At 46.2% G+C, this 21,411-nt stretch overlaps 1 protein-coding gene across 1 annotated transcript in view; it reads left to right on the top strand.

Moving 5' to 3' along the window:
• LOC8043982 (pseudouridine-metabolizing bifunctional protein C1861.05) overlaps positions 1-21,411 on the top strand; it is a 482,938-nt gene that overhangs the window by 237,899 nt on the left and 223,628 nt on the right. The window lies entirely within an intron of this gene.

Raw genomic sequence — 21,411 nt, forward strand, 5'->3', positions numbered from 1 at the left:
TGGGTCGTGTGCTGTTCTCGCCGTTCAGTACAGGGTGCCTCCGTGTTTGTCAGTTGCTGTGCGCATCGTCCGTGCGCTCGATTGGGCCAGTCTGTACGTGGACGGCTCTACGGGCTAGCCCGACAAGCTTCGTAGGCCTAACGAGTCACAGGCGATATCATGGGGTTCCAGTCCAAGCTTGAAGCTCCATGACGAACCGAAGTATAGAGTTGATTAGAATTGAGGACGACCTCGTGTATGTGCTGTGTACGATCGTGGGCTGGTCGTATCTCCCCGGCAGCCGTCCCCGCTCGAAACAACGAACGCCAAGTGTAGAAGCGGTGTGCAATAAAAACGAAACTGAAACCAGAAATGTTTATTCGGAGTGCGCGCTACCGTTTCGAACGCGTAATCATCCGCTTCCTTCCATGTTATACGTAACTCAACGTGAGAAGCTGCTGCGAAACGCGAGTGCATCAAATCCGTCGAAGCCGGCTGGAGGATGCTTTAAGAAACAAACATCGTAAACTTTTTTTTTTTTTTTTTTTTGCGGGATTTTGTGTGACATTTGGTAGAAAATAAATGTTTAATTTCACGTGTTATTCCCAGCATTTGCTTCTTTCTTTTTTCTTTTTTTTTTTTTCGAGCATTTCACGTTGCAACGCGCTACCCCGATTCGCTGCTTTAATTCCCATCGCGCTGGATTCTATGACGGCCGGGGCGCGGCCAAGTGGAGGACAAAAATCCTTCTACGCCGGTGCGCGTTAACTTCGCCGACGCCGAATTATGTATAAACAGCCCAGGTTCATTCGCAACGTCGATCGTGTTCGACTTACGAGCCTCGACTTACGACGATGCGAGGGGCTTTAGCGACGAGGCCGACGAGACGACGATGCGTGATACGAGTCCTCGGGTCGGCAGCCATGAGGCTAACCCGCAGCAGATTTTGCCAGCCGCTTCGCTCCAACCGTCCAATTATTGAATTTGTTCCACTATGTCACGGTCCACGAAACAAAGATGTTTCGCTTCTTTTTTTGTTATTTTAATTTGCTTAAAACTCCCTATATAATTCGAATTTCCGGAGAAACATTTTTCCTCCACGTTGCTACGTTCGATGAGGTCCGTTTCCGCGCAAATTTCAACCCCTTAAGTGAGGAACTTTCAGCGCCTGCTTATCGCCGAAACATCAACGAGTGCGAGCTTGTCTCGCGCCCCCCTCCGTACGCACTTCTCGGCCACAGCCGGCGCCGAAGCGTGAATTCTCTTCTTGGAGAAGTAACGCTAATGAAGGTACTGAGCTCTCTTCCCTCCGCTAAATAAATTAGCCGCTCGAGAAAACACTCGGGTGGGAGGCGTCGCGGACACGACGGGGAACGCGTTCTCGCAACGCTTCTTCGCTACGCGTCTCTGAGCGCTGCAGCGAACTTTGCGGTCATTTAAAGATTCGCGCGGTGCGCGTTAGACCGTCAGCCAAGACGGAACGGCGGTCCATAACCGCAATTGCGGTTGAATGAGTTTGATTGCGTCACGTGCCGAGGTGCGGGAACGAGTCACCCCGGGGCACACGTGCGTTGTATGAAGCGTGCGACCCATTGAAGGAGTCGCTTGGCGCGTGGCAGACGGAGATTGTATGACCTCGGTTCAAGGCCGACGACCAGATTCGAGATTCTGCAAGGCAGAAGATCCTCCTCACCGTGGGGGAGGAGGAAACAGGCAGTGGTGGGCAGGGTAGAAAGGGGAGAGGAGGAAGCGGGGGAAAAGTGGAAAGCGCGAACTGGGTCGTCGGTCTTTTAAGAATGGTTCACACTTTCGCGACTGCTTACGACCGTGTGCCTTAAAATCTCTTACGAAGAGATAACACACAGGCGCCATCTATCGGGTAAAAAGCTTAACACTTCTGTGTGTTTTTTTTCTACTCTTTCGACGTTTATTTTATTTTTCTTGGCTCGAAATTCCTCTGACGGAAATTTCTCATAGGCAGTACGTTCCCTTATCTCGCAAATACCGTCAAACCTTCGCTGCATTAAAATGCAGTTCCCGGGCCACCTCAGAGATGGCGTCAGCGTGCCAGTGTGTTTGGGGTGCCTTCCTACAAACACGCGCTTTTACTGGAGTGGTGACATCTCAGCCCTTCTTTTTTTCCCGCACACTATTTTTTTTTTCTTGTAATGTATCTTGAAGTGCGCGTAAACCGGTGTGACTCAGCTCGAGAGGGTAGCCCAGGCTTATGCTTAGACGCCATTTTACGACATGAATCACTTTGAGTGCGCCAGCGCGTCACAGGCTGAAGCACTCGGTGCAACAAAGGATGTCTTCACCCTGAGACAGACTCGTAGGCACCCTCTAAAGGCTCGTTCACACAGTTGCGTTTGAGTTGCCATGGCGACCCTTACCACGAGCCAATGGGGAGGCGCTGTGCTGCGCGACGCAGTCGACGCAACTGTGTGGACCAGCCTTCAGTGTCGTCTCTCGTGGTTAAAAGATCGCAAAAACTCGGTCGTTAGCAAACGCTCGTGTGTGAACAAGCTCAAACCCTTTCAAACGCGCACCATCCCGATGTCTACGAATCCACAGCCCAGCGATCAGCTCTGAGGATGGTTCCCCCTCCCCCTCCCCCCCGCCCGCCCCCCCCCCCCCCCCCCCCCCCCCCCCCGCTCCCTGCACTTTTTTTTTCTTCTTCCTTTTTTTTGTGAATTTTTTTGTTTTGTTCATACGATCTACTGGAGCGAAAAAAAGGCTTATAAGTTTAAAAGTTTAGACACGGTCTTCACAATTGCACACCACCTTCTGAAAGTAAGTTCAGGCATCGGTGTTTGAGTGTGACCGGCTGGGTTACGACTCATTGCGTTCCACTGCGACGCGATTGCGCGGACCTCGGTTGCGCAATAGCCCTGTCGCGCTACTCAAACATCGAACAAAAGACACGGTGTCCTTGTTTTTTGTTGCAAATATGAGAAAGCCCAGCCTTCCGAAAATAGCTCCCTTCCATGGGAAGGTTTTTGGAAGCGAGGGTTCCATAGAGCGAGGAAAGCAAATATAATTTTTGTTATACCTAAACACACGCATAAAGAACGTTTTCAATTAAAAAACTGGGGGAGGCTAGAGATCGCTAATTACTAAGGTTACAGATACCTTCTTTCAAAGGACGTGAAAGTGTTATTTTTTCATTGTTTTCTTTATTGTTTTTTTAACACATTACTGATAAGAAAGCGTTAGGCCTCCGGATCCGTATATTTTTACTAGTCTTTCAGCGGCTGACTCGATAATTGCCTCCTCCTAAGACGCTAATTGCGAACGCCGGCTTTCTTTCAAAATTTACATTCGCTCGCTTTGTGGCACATGTTTTGTGGGTTTTATTTATTTATTTATCTTAAAATAAGAAGCTCCAGCCACATGACGCAATACGCTCGCGTCATTTAGAAAGTAGCCAATCGAAGGACAGTATTTTTGAGGACCTCGTCAAGCTAGAAACAATTATTATTATTATTATTATTATTATTATTATTATCATTGGCATACGTAACTGCGGTTTGAATCCTCGTTCACTTTAAGATACAAGTTTCTAACAACAATAAAATAACAAACGATGACTCTGAAGGAGTTGTTTGATAACTAACACGTCGAGACATAATTATTGAGTTTCCTCGTTCATTTCCTGGATTTTCAAATCGAATTACTTTTATCTTCTGGTTAGATAGCTTCCGTGTAAAATTCATTATTCCGGCCTTTTCTAGTAACTTGAAAGGGCTATTCGCACAACGCACAACGCAACGCTAAATTCTCGCCAGCGCCGATGCGTCGCTGACTTCAACGCATGTTACGCAGTATCAGTGCTGAATCACTAATATGACGCGAAATCACTGCAGCGAGGTAAACGCTACATTGCTGAATAAACGTATTTATTGGCAGAGATTAGTGCTGACTGATACAGCTATTTTGTATGTTAGGTCTTAAGTGTCGTCCCGTTAATAAAACCGCGTTTAGAAAACACTTTGAATATGGATGCGAGAGGCGTGCGTTTTTACCAAAGTGGTCCAGTTTTTATCACCAGACGACACTTCGAGAGCTCGCCTTAATTCTTCAAGATGGTTTCCTCGTGTAGATCTGGTGAGTCGTCAATAAACGAGTGAAAACGTTCAATGGACACAACCGCCCCCTATTTACCAGTCGAACTGTGTTCATAATGCACGTTAAAAGCGGCCTGGCTAGCAATTTTACTGCACCCGCTAAACTCCTCGTCTACAGAGGAGACAGCAGGCGCCATTTGGGGCTGGCTAACTCCCCGCTGTCGAAACAAACGCGCAATTACAATATTTACTTCCTGCTTTCTTTCTTTCTGAAACGTCATTAGACTAGGGCGCCACCACCGACGGCGATTGGTACCAAGTCCAACGCCCAGCTTCCGTCGACGCATTAATTGTACACGAGTTTTAGCCGAGTACTGACGTGTAGCATTCGTGTCCAATCTCCGCTCGTGCTCGCTCGGATATAGTGTGATGTCGTCAAAATTTGCGTGCACTAAGCAGACAGAAATGGCTACCGTCGTCCTGGCGACATTGAAACGTTATATTGACTCGTTCGGGGCCCTTGGACAGTGTTTGTAGCGAGTTTGATGCTCCGTTCAGCCCCCAAGCTGACAGTGCGGTGAAAGTTACGCGGCCTCTGGACCAATCAACAGCCTCCTTTTCGTCACGTCACTGGACGGGGGCGTGATCACGCTGCGAAAGATGTACCGCCTGGTCCGACGGGCCCGTGTCTTCCGCCGCACTGTCAACTTAGGGGTGAGCGGAGTGGCTCGCTTCGCGACATGGAGTCAGATGGCACGGATCGCGGCCCAGAGATCCCGGATATAAGAGAGGGAGCGAGTTGAACCGTTCAGAGCGTTTGCAATTTGACGGCGGACGCCTCTTGCGCGGATTGTTCGCAAATGCGCATGCGTTGTGCTGTCGCCCGGCAAGGAGGAAAGCGAGTGGAGAGGGAAAGACGCTTCCGGACGACCGACGCTTTCGTTTCCCTTCTTGCAGCTCGTAAACCACCTAACCCCGACCGAGCAGTTGGAAGCACTCTGAAATCTAGGCACACTGGAATCTCCCAACCTCGAGATTGAGATATCTCGCCGAAAGCTAATTTCACTTTCTATTTCTCACTGTCTCTCCCTTACCTTCTTTCGCTTGCTCGCAATCTCTGTTTGAATCATTCGCGTGACGTTTGGAGCGCTGATGGGATTTGTGCCGATTTGCTCTTGTTGAGGTCCTGCCTATGGTCGCGAGTTGCGCAAAATGTTGTCGTAATTAAAACGATCGGCCGATTTAATTATGCTATTTTAACGGTAGTTGAAATTGCATTATTTTGATGCGGCACATTATATCAATCACATACAGTTTTTTTTTCGTGCGGCTTTTGGTGTGTACTATATGTGTGTTCGTCGACTAGTACCATTTTCGCATCGCAGAAGGTAAAATCCGTCGAATATGTCCGGAGAAATGATGCACGCTGAAGCAGTTTTCCTAGTTGAATCATCGAGTCGTCCAGTTAACAATATACTCGAAAGGCAAAATAATAATAAAACAACAAAAAAAATGAAATAAAAAAAATATATTTAACTATACGTTCATTAGCGTCTTATGTACATTCTTAAAGATTGTGTGGTCGTTTTTTTTTTTTTTTTTTTTCTTTTTTATTAGCCACGACGGCGAATTGGACCCGCATACATTATTATCCTTTGAGCCATCGCAGGGGAAAACATTTACCCGTGTGTCGTTCCGGTTACCCCCTTTCGCGTTCAAACACCGGGCTTGTGGAGCAACAATGCGGGACTCGTGACTGAAGGCAGAAAACGAAGAGGCCGCCGCTACACCAAAGAAAGTTAATGCAAAAAGAAAGAAAAGAAAAGATGTCCGCGCGCTGCAATTTATTCTGCGGGGGGTATTCTCTGGACGCCGTGTTTGAGGGCGATGTTAAAGCGCATGCTCACTACGAGCTCAGATTACTACGCTGCTAAGACCGGTAATCTTGATTGTGTGGAATGCACGTTGCAGAAATAACTGGGGAAGCTCGATGTCAGCACGCGCTCGGCAGTGCCGCACACAGCTATGGCCGCCAATAAATACTTCCTATAGACGTTTTTTTTCTTGTTTTTTTTTGTTTTGTTTCCTGTCATTCCCAAGTCACCTCAGCACCGTATCTGCTCTCGAAAAAAAAAAGGTGTAAAAGGGTGTATTCTTACACCCTTTGTCCCATATAATACACCCCAAAACTTCTTTTTTGACGTACAGCGCCCCACAGTCGAACAGACGGCCCTAAATTTTACGAGGGGCTTGATAGCCGTGGGGTACAACTTATTAAAATAGCTAATGTATGTGTTACTGACCACACACACACAAAAAAAAAAAAAAGAAATCGTGGTTTTCTTGGTTTTACTGTAAAAACTCGGTGTTTTCTTTATGTGGTCTTTGATATGTACCTTAGCTATTTAAAAAAGTTATATCGCACCGTTATCAAGCCCCTCGTAAAATTTGGGGCCGTCTGTTCGACTGTACGGCGCTGTACGTCGAAATGAAGTTTTGGGGTGTATTATGCGGGACAAAGGGTGTAACGATACACCCTTCTACACCCTTCCTTTTTAGAGTGTGGTACGCGGGACGAAAAAATAGTAAAACATTTCAACCTGGAATATGCGAGAACATATAGGTGCTAGGCCAAACAGGAATGCGGGATAATCGCGCATTTTTCGTAGACACCTTCCAGCGGCATGGAAAGATCAACACGATGTTTTACCGTTCTGATGTTAGCCTGAGACTGAGGCAGGAAAAGAGGAAATTTCAGAGTAGAAGAAAAAGGAACAGTCGAGGATACGTCTCTAACCGAGCTGACTACACAAAAATTCCTTTTCTCATTTGGGTATCCAATCCCCATTACGTTTTCCATTCTGCCAACAGCCTGTTCAATAAGCGCCGCTCTTTCTTCATGCCTGACTATTCTCGCAACCGACTGTATAGAAGAAAATACATCCACCCTTGACGGTTTTACATCAATACAAAACTTCGGTCCGTTTTCCAACACTGCTTGCGTCTTCCTTGATAACATTACGCCACCCGGATTGATAACAGAACCTCCACACATCCGATCGAAAAAACTAAAAACCCGTGAGTCTCTATCCCTTCCCTCCTGAGATTTCATCTTAATGCTATCCAGAACATGCCTTCGTTTGACCTATCACATACGGTTGAAAACTGTCCTCCTGATGCTGTTCCAAATGATGTAGTCCCTGTGCCGCTTGAAATCACCTCCCACCAGGAGCTCCCAAAGTCTTTCGGAAGCGCTGCGTATTTCTTTGATCCGGTGACTTGAGGCTTCTCTGTACGCCTTGAGGATCCTCTTCTTGCCGCTCCAATGGCCCCCCGACGCTGACAAGCGTCGGGGGGCCATTCTCAAGCAGTAGAAGTACTGGACCGACTGGGACGTCGACTGGCGGAGCTGGAGGCCGAGGTTGCATATTTCGGCATCTGCCTCCGAAAAAGGTTCGTGGACCCAGCTGCATTCAAACATCTGTCAGCGTCGGGGGGCCGTTGGAGCGGCAAGAAGAGGATCCTCAAGGCGTACAGAGAAGCCTCAAGTCACCGGATCAAAGAAATACGCAGCGCTTCCGAAAGACTTTGGGAGCTCCTGGTGGGAGGTGATTTCAAGCGGCACAGGGACTACATCATTTGGAACAGCATCAGGAGGACAGTTTTCAACCGTATGTGATAGGTCAAACGAAGGCATGTTCTGGATAGCATTAAGATGAAATCTCAGGAGGGAAGGGATAGAGACTCACGGGTTTTTAGTTTTTTCGATCGGATGTGTGGAGGTTCTGTTATCAATCCGGGTGGCGTAATGTTATCAAGGAAGACGCAAGCAGTGTTGGAAAACGGACCGAAGTTTTGTATTGATGTAAAACCGTCAAGGGTGGATGTATTTTCTTCTATACAGTCGGTTGCGAGAATAGTCAGGCATGAAGAAAGAGCGGCGCTTATTGAACAGGCTGTTGGCAGAATGGAAAACGTAATGGGGATTGGATACCCAAATGAGAAAAGGGATTTTCGTGTAGTCAGCTCGGTTAGAGACGTATCCTCGACTGTTCCTTTTTCTTCTACTTTGAAATTTCCTCTTTTCCTGCCTCAGTCTCAGGCTAACATCAGAATGGTTAATTTCCACCAGCTCGCCTGCGCACTTACTACAATATCATGTTTTACCGCATACCAGAAGTGACGACATTCAAGATGGCTGCGCCCTTGTGGAAAAGGTGTATACGGCGAGCAAGTATGCCAAAATGCGCTTTTCGCGCGTCGGAACGCAAGGATGAGCATGCCAATCTGAAGGCAACATAGAGAACGCCCAGGGGACGCTCGATGACGATGCAGCCAAGCCCGCGCCGTGATTGGTTGAGGTCGGAAGGAAACAAAAGCACGTGACGCGTTTTGGGGGTGAACAAACGCACGAGGTGCGCGAAGAGCAGATGAACCTGCAGGACGTATATTTCACTATATGAAGATTTATACACCTACTTCACTGTCAGCCTACACAATCTAGGGCGTAGCTTATTATGTTCGGACTTCCTGACTGGTTCTACGGCATTCTTGGTGGCCAGTGCCGCAACCTCATTGGCTGAAACGCGATAATGACATGTTTGGGACTTGCCACGCCCTGCGATTCTTAGGCTGTCAACGAATAGAGTAAAAGGCACGTGTAAAAGCTTATTGGCCATCTGATACCCAAGTGGTTAACACTGATTGATTATGCGTACCCTTTCGGATTGAATCACGATATGGTTATGTACAGAACGCGACACAGTTAGCGCAAACGAGCGATCGCCGTTTTTTTTTTTTTTTTCTTTTTTCTCGAAATTGAAGGGATGCTGAAGAGGTCCCTAAACTAAAAAGAAGAAAAAAAAAAAAAAAAAACTGAAAGTTTTGATGTAGGCACCTTAAATTGTTTGTCTTAAGTCTATTTCTTTAAATATTATTAGTAGGAGGATTGTAATCGCCAATTAAAATTTCGACGTGACCCCGCCGGTTGCTACGCGCTGAGCGCAGAAGAGAGCGAGAGGAAAGCCACTAAAAGCTAGCTCGGGGATGCCGACCTTGACGTCACGACGCTTGGGACAGATAGCAGGCGGCAGAGACGCTTGCCGCATATGGCCTGCGACCAACGCTGCGCTTATTTCTCAAAATAAATGCGCTTTACGTTTGCTTCTGCCCAAGTTAGGGGCCATAACTGAATTCAAGGGACGAAAAGCTATAGAAGTCCGCTCCTACCTTAGACTTCGTGAAGAGTGCTTCATTTTTCCTTTAAACGGTCGCCATGAAAGCTCCTGGTGTGGTGGATGGTGGCCATCTGGGCTACTGACTTAAGCGATATAATCTGGTTTTTACAGCGGAGCGGTTAAGGGCTAGTTTCGCCAGCAGCGTGTCCGGTACCAAACAAATGTCGACATCCATGGTCGACACAACACTCTGGTTGCCGCCGTCGCTCATAGATGGCGGTAGCTGTCCAGAGTTATAGTTTTCGCATTTAAATACTCTAAGCTTAAATGGTAAAACAAAATGGCTAGGTGGCGTAAGCTACCGCCCGATACAAAGGGCTCAGCCGATTCATCCATCCATTCATCGTTGTGTTTGCCGGTTGTCTGCTTGCTGCCGTTGCTCATAGAGCGCAGCAACATTTGTTCGCCCGAAGGAAAAATCCATCAATGTAACGCTGTTTGGCAGTCAATGCTTTCTAGTGGACCGCTGACTGTGCCTGACTGTACGTCAAGCATGTCTGATTGGCCAACAAGTTACTCTGACCGACAGTCAAACTCCAGTCAGACCCCGCTTGTCGGCTTTCTAAAGGTTTCCTGGTGGCAGTCGGCCGCCGCGAAATGCCATCAGAATGTCCTGGTGGTGATTCTGACTGTACATCGATTGTCTCTGACTGTACGTCAGAAAGCTTTGACGTGCAGACAGAAGTACGGTCAAAGGACGTAAAGTTCGTTCGGATACCACTATTTCGTCAAATCTATGAATACGAAAAGTAATCTATGCACGAGAAAACGATTTCGGGACGTGAGCCCATAAAACCGCTGACGTTAGAGATATGACACGCAACCGACCGACAACCTTGATCAGAAGCCCGCCGAAGCGCCGAACACGACACTTCGCACTTCGCTTCGCCCATAAATGCTTCGCCGAGCTTTCATGAACGATCGCTCTCGACTCGTTTTGTGTGCCCGCTTGCTCCAACCTGTCGATACTGCCCGGGCTCTACAATGTCTTATGTTTTAGTAGAATTTCTACTCGACAAGACCCAGCCTGTTGTGAGTTCCGGCGATGTAAGGGACTTTGGCGGTGTAGTTGAAGACGACAAGGTGTACCAGGTCTACTGGGCCGATGACGCGCGAACAGAAGGATCGTTCTACGACGCGAAAGTACTCTACATGGCAGGTGAGTAGAACTGAAGTACGGCGAGTGATGTACGAGTGCTTTGCACAACATGCTGACGACTTAACTGCATTTGCAGCCGAAGCATCTCGTATAAAACGAATAGTCAAATCGAGTGTCTCTAGCGGTGGCGTAGCATAGCGGTTAAGGTGCCCGATTTGTACGCAAGCGGTCGCGGGTGCGATCCGCGGTGGTCCTTCCTGCTTTTCTTTTTTTTTTTTTCTCGAACATTTTGTTTTATCGAGGCATTTGGCGATATTTATGAGTGCATATAGCTTTACTCTTATATAAATGCTGCCCTTGTCGATGAAATTCCCTTGGCAGTGGCAGTCAGACGTCATCTGATGGACCATCAGATGACGTCTGATGGTCCATCACGTTCCACCAAGGCTGCTGACTGGCAGTCAGTGTCCCAAATTACTTGATGGAATTTTCAACAGGGCGGATAGAGAAGAGCGGGAACGGAACGAGCGGCGATGTGCGCAGTATCGCGAATGGTTTCGCAACCGTTGCGAGGCCGCTGTCGCCTAAAGTTCGACTGCGTCGGGCGCTTCAGATTCCCTCGCGAAAGAAGAGCAGATCGCTCGCCTGGAAAGCAACCGCGGAGAACAGAAGCCACCAGCTCGGCTGCTCTTCCTTCCTCACCAAAGTGGAAAGGCTGTTGATTAAAAGGTTGAAAGGCGCGAACAAACAGGACGAAAAAAAGAGACACGTACGACACGGACTGGCGCCAGCTTCCAACTGATTTATTTAAACACGAATCATCGTCAAACTCGATCCCAATCGCCTAAACACCTAAACACCAATCGCCTAAAAGGCTGAAATTTTTTCTTATTTTAGCACATTGTCTGATCAAAGTGCAACAACAGCTTTGTCACGTAGGTATGTTAACGTCTCGTTTGAAGAATGGCAACTTTGCTACGAAGTCTTTTTTTTTTTGTTGTTTTTTTTTTCTTTTTACGACAAGTTTAGGTTTTGTTTAGTTGCTCTTCGTTTTCTTTGTCTTCGTGCGCGTTGCTAACCGGAACAATAGTAATAATAATCTTGATGCGCAGGTGAACATACGTCATGTTGCGCAAGTCGACAAAAGCACGGGGGCTCACAGGCGGAATCCGACAACCAGCGGCAAGACGTTCAAAATCATTAAGAGCACTCTTTAATAATAAAAAAAGAAATCTATACACGCACAGAGAACGCGTACGTGAAAGCACAGATCATAGTCGATACACCAACCTCTTAACTCTCTTTCCAGATGGCTTTTCGCTACGCGGAGCAGCAGGACTTTGCAGTGCCGCGAGTTTTCTCAGCTAAAATTAACATTACTATAACTTACCCCAAAAAGCTGTCATAATATATATATATATATAATACACGAAATAATTAAGCACGATTGAACTGCGACAATGCCTTCGTTCTGTTACGTGATCGACTCTGTGTCGACAATTCGCAGAACGAAGAACCACATTCGAAGCGCTTCGTTTCCCGCGACAGTCGGTTGAGAGCTTCGGACTGGGCACGTTACAAATGAACTCTTTTAACGGTCGGACGCCTTTCCTCGCTGTTAGTTCCCGTGCCATCCCTATAGCTACAGTCTCGAGATGACACTTTATTAAAGCGGCGCGCCGCCGCGAGACGAACGTTGTCATCTCGCGCGCTTTTAAACTTTTCACGAGCGCGATGGACGCCGCCGTTTCGAGGAGATGCCCGGCGAACGGGTTTCTTAACGCCGTCATAATTTAGCGCGAAACTAGCGAGCGGCCAAGTTGGGCTTCGCACAACGCACACGTGTTTGCGGGAAAGCACCGCTTTCAGGCGAGTACTTCCTCTGGACCTAAACGAGTTGCAAGTATTCCCTCGGAATGCTCGCAAGTAAGCGTGAAAAAGACAAATTAGGTTTTCGGGACCGACAGGCTAGCCTTTGCTACGGCACTTCTTTCATTATTTATTTGCATCTGTTACATCTATCTTTTCCTAAAAAAAAAGAAAAAAAAATGGCGAAAAACAAAAAAAAGGGGGGGGGGGGGTGTAAAATGATGCGCGCGTTTCCCGACTCTTATTTTCTTGCGGTGTATCTCTTGACGGATGACGATAGCTTTACACATGGATTATATATGTGACATGGACTGTATAGACTCCGCGGCAAGTGTGCGAGCGGTGTCTTCAATGTTGTTTGTTCGTGCGTTCCATATGTGTATGTGCTTGAACGCACGCGAGTGTGTCTGTGCGTTTTGGGAGCGATGTATCTTTTTCTTGCTGCTTGTACGAGGTGTTCTTTATGACGCGGTAGCCACGAACCCGTGCACGCCTTCAGGCTTGTGTGTCCGTTCTCGCGCCTGGTTTGACTGGGTAGAACAGGCGACGAACTGCGCTGCCATCAGACGCCGGCGCTTTAAAGAACGCACGCGAAATAATATATGAGCTTGTCTTCCATGCTCAGGCATAAAGTATTCACGGAGCCTAAAAGTATCTCGACGTGTGTGCCTTGAAATTGAATCCGCGCGCTCATATTTTTGTCAAATGCTGTTCTTTTTTTTTCTTGTTTTCTTTTTCTGGCCTTTTATATTGGCTGTTTTCCTCAGACAACTTTGCTGCTCTATAGTTGTTGATATCGCAGGCGCATCATGATGGGAATCACCTCCTCGGCGCTTGAAAGGGCACGCAATCGGCCGGGAAATGTACCGTTGGCCTTACTCGCACATCCATGAGGACTTAAAGGAACTTTTCGGCGATGATTATGCTGTTTTCCTGATTATAGACTCGGTGTACAGCTGGCCGCCAGTGGCGGGCAGGTGGCAGCCATGTTGAATCGGCCGTCACTTCATGATAAAACGTAGACCTCGGAACTTGAAAAGTTACACGAACAATCGAAAAACGTATCGTATGCTTTTCTTGAAGAGTCATGGAGCACTCCAGGAACCTTTCGGCGAAGATTCAGATGTTTTCGGCTAAAAACCTATAGAAACTCACGGAGTCGATGGTAGAGACAAGAGGCCAGTTGACCTCCACTACAGTGTTGCCAACCGTCTAAACAAAAAGGGTGGACGTTTGTTTTGTCAAGTTCTTGTGACTGAAAATAAAATCTCTACTTAAAAAAAAAGGAAAACTTTTTGCTCAAAATTTGTCCTGTTTATAGAAGTGAGGTTTTGTCGAAGCCTACCTCGTGTATTATTTGTCTTTCTAGGCCCCTAAGAAACAACAGTTTACTTGTATTTAAATTATGGCTAGGTATTTATGTATTATTGTTGGTGTCGGTCACGCTTATAACATTTCACGCATTTTCAATATATTTTAAAAGCGGTTCCAAAGTCTTGATGTATTATTTATGTTTTTAAGTGTATTTGAACTGCGCCTAATTCATGTTTACCCAGATATGTCTTAGTAAGTGGATTCTTAATATACTTTCAGAAAAAAAATATATCAGTACCGAGCGAACCTAATTTAGGTTTACAAAAATATATCTGGAATCGTTTAAAAAAAATATTAACATAATATTTATGCATCTATGTTTATTTCGCGTGTTCTTAGAGTATATTTCTAATAAACATGCGTTGAAGCACTTTTACGGATACATTTTTAAAAGTGCGTAAAAAACTGAAGAGAATATCTTTATTGTAGTTTCGAAGTGTTTAAAAACACGAAATACACTGGAAGTACGTTCAAATACACATGGACATATTTCAGACGTATTAGTTTTTGCTAAGGCAATGTTCAGATCACAGGAAGAAAGTCGTGAAAGTTGTATTTCTTTTATTCTTAAGTTTCGAATGACTCAATAAAGATAAACACTGGTTTAATAACCCATTAAAGTACATCTTCATCAGTGCCTCGTACAATTTCAACAAACAATAAATGCGAAAATAAAAAAATCTATATTATGTTTAGTGCTCCGTCAAAACATATATCGGTCACGTACTGTGCAGTCAAATTATTCGAAGTATTTTCGGGGCTCGAAACAAAGCGCTTTCATATGACATTGGCGCCAGTAGGCTTACTTTCCGTTAAATTGGGTTTTTTTTTTTCGTGTATTTCTTTTTTTTCGCTTTTGTTGTTAGCTTGATATCCAATGCTCGAAGATCGGGCACTCTATGTTATTAAAAGCCCCGTCGTTCGTCTCTCTTTCTTTTATATTCTCTATCCACCTCTTCTTTTTTTTTTTTTATCCCTCCTTTTTTTTCTCACTGCTTAAGTTTATTTGTTTATTTAGTTACTGATACTCTCAGTCCTTTACAGGGCCTTTACAGGAGTGGTAATACATATAAGATGTACCTAAAAGAACAATCATGCAAAGTCACTTCAAAAAAAGTTGATCGGAACGCAGTACACGATGAGAAACTGTGTCTCCGCATAGCTACACGTTTACCCGTTTTATTTTGTTATCCGGAGCGATGATGTTCCGGCTGCGTCTGTTTGTGAAACGTCAGTGGGACTTGGCGGGCGGCGCTTATTTCTTTCCACGCGTTCCCACGCGTGTTGTAGTCGCCCCCCCCCCCCCCCCCCCCCCTTTCCAAGCCCTTGTTTTTACAACTTGTTTTCCGCTTTCTCGCGCTCGCTTTGAACAGTTTTATCGTAAACAACTCGCTCGCGATGTGTATACATCACCGGCAAGATTTAACGAGCGTGTTAATATACATACGTTTTCAAGAGAGAGAAAGAAGCGTTCGAAAGGAAAGCAAATACAGTCGTTGGAGTCTTTGCATCGTCTGTTTGGATTTCCGCCCCCCCCCCCCCCTCCTTCCCTCCCCGAAAGTTTATTTTTCTTCCATGTATCTTACTCGTCAATGTTTGCTTCCTGCATGAAAGAGAGGTATAGGAAACTGACTCGACCCTCCCTCCGGTTTAATTGGGCTGTTTTCTTTTTCGCTCTGCCCCGCTATATCATGAATGAACCTTTTCCCTGTCATATAGGACAACCGTATACTACTCGGTTACACAATTTTGCTCGGAAGTTAAGACGAAGAAGTCGAACTTATCGTTGCTGATCCTGAGCTCGTCTCAATAGTTTTTTTTTTTTTAATCAAAGTTCTGACCTCTTTGGCCAGCCAAGCACAACGTTTTCTTCGAATTTAGTCGATCGCTCATCTGCCATGGCCGAGGCCGGCCCTTGCTCCGGCCAGGACGTACCTTCGGTCGAAAGGGAAGAATTGCCTATGGATACGTCAAGTGCTTCGAGCACAATCTCCTACTACGAGAGCATCTCCGACGATCCCGGGGACGATTCCGACCCATATAATCTGGTACAGAGTCGCAAAAAACGCGAAGCTTCTAGCAGCTCCGAGACAAGTAATAAGACCGTCAAAAATACGAAACAAGAACATCCCCACCTCGTAGTGGTACTGAAGCCGAAAGATCCATCCAAAATAATCACCCCAATCAGTCCGCTGAAAATCACCGAGAAACTAGAGATGACTGCCCCTGATGGAGACATCTTTGTCAGGCCCAACCAAAGGCTGAATCTACTTGCTATAGACACGAGAAACAGAGACCCGACAAAAGCTTTGCTTGCAGTGACCACCATCGGAGGCATCCCTGTCCAGCCCTACGAGCCTTTTCCCCGTGAATCGGTCATCGGAGTTGTATGGAGTACCGTCAGACATAAACGACACTGAACTTCAGGTGGCTATAGAGTCTAGACCGACACTCTGTTTAAAAATAAGTTCGCGTTTGCCCACACCGGGTATGGGCACTGCGCGTGCACAGAAACCAAATTCGCGTCAAGTGAAGCGTCTGCGCATGCGCAGTGCCGTCGACAGCGCCAGCGCAGCTGCGTGACGTCAAGGCCGCGTGTTGGTCTATACGAGCTACGGCGCCTGTTATCTCCGTTCGTCGGCTAGGCACGTCCCAAATTGTTAAGGTTGTCCTCAACACAGACATTTTGCCGGAATACACCACGATTCCGGCAAAATATACAAGATACAGGATGGAACCGTTTGTAGAGAAACCTCGCCAATGCTCGAAATACAATGGGTTTGTCACATTCGAACCGCGTGCACGAAAGAGTCACGTTGCACACGCTGCGGGGGACCACATGAACGCACCGGCTGCAATGCAGACAACACCCCTCTGCGCGACCTGCGGCAAAGCTCATGACTCGACATCTCATCTTTGTCCAGCATATCAAAGAGGACAAACGTTATACAAGTACACGAGTCAAGCTAAAGTTGGCTATGCGTCAGCAGAAGCGGCGCTGCTCGCGTTGAAAGAACTTACAGAAGAGACCCATAAAACGACTGCGTTAAAGAAAAACAAACCATCCGCAGCTCAAAAACTCCCAACGAGCGAAGACTCCTCATCAGCCGAGCAGTCCACCCCGAGACACCCGCAGAAAGACGCGAAGAAAAACACGAGTAATCCCCCACTTAAGTGGAACAGTGAAGACGAATTTCCAACTCTTTCTACACAAGTTTCGAAATCCCCTGATAAATCAGAAGGAGAAACCAAACGGCCCGAAAAGAAGTCTACACGACAGCAACCACCAATGTCTGAGGCCAAGAGTCAATGTCATCCGCGATCTTTTTTGCTCTTGGGATTCGCCTATAGCCAAAGCGCTTATTACGTTGATTGATGCTGTCCTTCCATTCGTGATCCTCTGGTGTCACTAGATAAATTACGAAGTGAGGCCACTGTCCTTCAATGGAACGCAAGAGGTTTTCGAAATAGGCTGTCAAATTTTCGGCAATTCCTCTTCAAACACAAGTTTCCTGTAGTAGCGATTTCGGAATCAAGAGTAGGACCCAACATCAGATTATCTGCTTATGAACTTCTTTACTCCTAAGAGAAACCGGTCTCCGCAGGGTATTACTCGGCATTCGAAAAGATCTCACTTTTATTGAGCACAATATTTCGTTCCATAGGACAAATGAATATATTGCTGTGACTATAAAAAACGCGATATCTCATTCAGTGTTATAACTGGTTATATACCTCCTCGAGCAGAATTCGACACTAAAAGACTTGAAACTATTCTCCAACAAACCCCGTCACCACGTCTTCTGACAGGAGATTTTAATGCTCACCATACACTGTGGGAAAGTACGAAGAATAATGCTCCAGGTAGGGCATTACTTGGAATTACGCTAAACCATGATCTCGTGATACTCAATGATGGAAGTCCTACAGTCTTTAAAGGTGCATCAGTGAACAGCCTTTTTAGATATTTCTTTTGCATCTTCAGCTTGCGCTGAAGAAACTACGTGGTTCGCTGACATTGAAACTCACGGAAGTGACCATGCACCTACATACACCACAGTGAGAGGTCTGCGTTGTTCCAAACGGCGCGTCTCGGTACCTTATACCGACTGAAAAATATTTCAAGAAAAAATGGAATCTGTCAGTTCCACGCTCACTGCAACAGAATCCTTTGTGAATGCGATAACATCCTCCACTTCAGAAGCAACGAAATCTTTCAACGTGACAAACCCACATACAACAGTCAATGGACAATATCAGCGTCTTCGTGCCATCCGTCGAAGGGCTGAACGACAAGCAAGAAAAACAAAAGAAGTTGAAGATACTCAGGCTTCCAGACGAGCACAAAAACAAGTACAGCGGCACTTAGACAAACTTTCAAGGAGACGCTGGAGGTCACTGAGTTCTAGGCTTGATCCCAGGAAGCCAACTGCCCGAATATGGCACATCACGCGAAGCCTCAGCGTATAAGGCCAAAGCAAATTCACCGCTTCAGAGCCATTTCTTTGAGACGCCAAATATCTGAAACAGTCGTAGCAGAAGAGTTCTGCATCAAGATTGCAAGCTGCCCCTCCGGTAACAATCGCAGCAAGGGTGCACCAGCTGGCCACGTCCCTGTAAGTGCTTGTAATCCTATGGACGACCGTTCCAACTTAAAACAACTAGACATAGCACTCGCTACGTCCAACACTAAGTCCTGTCCAGGTCTAATGGCATACGCTACTAAGCCTTACGTCGCTTGGGGGGAACTGCTAGAATGGCCCCACTCACTTCATTCAAGACCTCATGGGAGACTGACTGGCATTATAGCCTAAGATTGGAAAATTGCTCGCGTAATACCGATTCTCAAACCAGGGAAACCACCACTCGATATCAATTCTTATTGCCCGATCGCATTAACGAGCTGCATAAGCAAAATAATGGAACGCATGCTACTTGCACGCGTGGAGTGGGATTTTGAAAATAGATGCATTTATCCTTCATCCATGAGTGATTTCAGACGTGGCAGATGCAGTATTGACAACGTTATAGATCTAGTTTCTAGCATCGAGCAAATGAAATCAGTCAAGCAGGTCACCACCGCATTATTTGTTGACATAAAAGCAGCCTTCGATCCGGTAGAACACGAGGCCATACTTTCAGACATGAAGGCGATTGGTTTCGGAGGACGCTTACTTACATATATTTCCAGCTACCTTAAAGAACGAAAAGTCTACATATCGACACAAGATGGCAACACTGACTTCCATGTAGAGGTCAAACAGGGGGTTCCCCCAGGTGGGGTTCTCAGCCCAATGCTGTTTAGCATATGCCTTATAGGCCTTCTGAAGATACTCCCTGTTTCTGTACATGTATGTTTATAGGCTGACGATATATGTTTCTGGTCATCGAGCAAGTCTTTATATATAAACAGAGCCAGGCTACAAAAAGCCCTCACCATTACCGCACGGTATGTTAGTAGCCGAGGCTTGTTTGTGCATATCACCAGAGAAGTCAGCGGCGTTGGCGTTTACAAGGAAACAAACGTACAGATACCCCATTAACTTAGAAGGAACCCCAATCCCATATGTCTCCAAACCTGCATTTTCGGGCGTGACTCTCGATAGGCAAATGACGTGGGGTCCCCATATTACACGGCTAAAGAAAAAGCTCACCTCGTTTACACACATAATCAAGATTATCAGTGGAACCAGATGGGGATGCTCTGTATCGGCGCTGATGCGTCTGTATAACGTTCTATTTGTCGGTCTTATGCGCTACAGTTTGCCAGTCATGCAACGTGTCTCACGGTCTTGTTTTAAAGAACTTGAAAGCGCCCAAGCACAAGCACTTCGTGCCTGCTTTGGATTGCCAAAATGTACCTCCACCTCTGGAACTCTGGCGGAATTTCGAGCGAAATCTCCCGCAATATTAAGGACGCAAGAAACATTGCGATCTCATCTTCGACACAAAACCAGAGTGTATAAACACCACCTGGTAGACGTTGTAAAATATAAACCATCATCTGGCTTTGCGCAAGTTATTATGGTACTAGAAGATTATATGCAAAGTTCAATTGAGGCAGCTGCGATTCCACAATATCAACCTTGGAACTACCCTGATTTGGAAATAAGAACAAGCAAACCAGGAATCACAAAAAAAATCCAGCTCCTTCCCCGGTGATTACACAGATATCTCTCGAATATATTCAAAGAACTTACGAGTCGTTTGCTCACATCTACACCGATGGATCTACAATTCCCACATATTCAGCCCTGGGGGTATATATTCCATCCACAGCCACATACATAAATGGTAAACTAAGCCACGCCACCTCATGAACAGCAACAGAACTAGCAGCTATTCGTGCAGCTATTGTACACGCAGGCGCTGTAAGCCTACGATGTTGGGCAATACTTGTCGACTCCAGATCTGCGTTGTACGCTGTTTCTTCGATAAGAAAAGACAACTTTAACTCACAACTAGTGCATGATGTTTTACAGGCGATTCAGAATGCATCGAGTCAGGGACATCACTTCATCTTGCAGTGGATTCCGGGCCACTCCGGAATTATTGGAAACGTGTGCGCTGATAGAGCCGCTAAAGACGCCCACGAGAACACAATGTCTGTACCTATCTGTTTTCAAGGTCTGATGCCACTCATTTAATCAAATCTATCGGAAATGAAATCTCACTATCTTTATGGGAAAATCCGCAATATCACTATTACAGCCTTCACCGTATTGATCCTAAACTCGAATTCCGGATACCATGAGGACTACCAAGGAAACTTGAGACGGTGTTACATCGTTTGCGGTTCAATGTTGCATATACTAAATACTTTCTTCATTCAATTGGCAAAGCTGAATCTTCCGATTGTTCATCGTGTGGAACAGTTTATAACATCGAACACGTTCTATGTGCCTGCGGGGATTACAATGTTAAAAGGACCGCACTGAAGACTCGCCTGAAATTAAAGGACGAGGACCCGGTGGACTTAAAGCTACTGTTTGGACCCTGATCTTCGAACACAGATAGTTACAAGGCCACTGAAGCTCTTTTACAGTTCATAAAGAAGACACATTTTCAACGAACACTTTAAGGAACTGCAGTCCAGTGTGCTGCAAAGTGAGACAACACTTGCCAACGTAACACTTCTGTGAGTGTGTGGGTGTGTGTGTATATTGTCTGCGTGCGTATTTGTGTTTTTGTTTATTTTTTTTAATCTCTTTATCTTCCTTCTTTGTACTAATTTCATTGCTATCTTTGTCTATACATTTTTTTCTTTCATTTTCTTTCAGAGCGTAGCAAGCCGACACAAAGCGCTGGCTGACTTCGCTGTTTTATTTTCAATAAATGCTTATTCTCTGTCAGTTTGGCTCGTTATTTTATCGAGAGACCATTTCCCCGGTTTCCAGCCTGCGGCCGCAGCGAAGGCCACGAGCCGTGGGAGCCAATTCAAGGCTGAGTGCTTTTCCCATGACATTCGAGAGGAAGCGCCCTGACGCGCGGAAAGTCTAGTCACGTGCAACGATCACGGAGCTGGATTGGCTGCAGTAGGTTCTCGTGGCGTCCGTCCCGAGTTTTATCGCATCGCTTTATAGAGAAACCCAGTTTAGAAAAAAATGGCAGAGTCTCCTCTTAGCGAATTCGACCGCCGCGAAGCGGCGTGTGCGGGTGGGCCAGGTGGGTTAACATTTTGGAATAAGCCGCCGCAGACTGTCGCCGCGAAGGGTCGTAAGCAGGGGGGGGGTTGTTCACAAGCACTTTAGTGATACACACCGGAAGTATAGGGGAGCCTTTTTTT

Source organism: Ixodes scapularis, unplaced genomic scaffold (genome assembly GCF_016920785.2).
Source record: "Ixodes scapularis isolate PalLabHiFi unplaced genomic scaffold, ASM1692078v2 PGA_scaffold7__128_contigs__length_106722199, whole genome shotgun sequence".
NCBI classification, from domain to species: Eukaryota; Metazoa; Arthropoda; class Arachnida; order Ixodida; family Ixodidae; genus Ixodes; species Ixodes scapularis.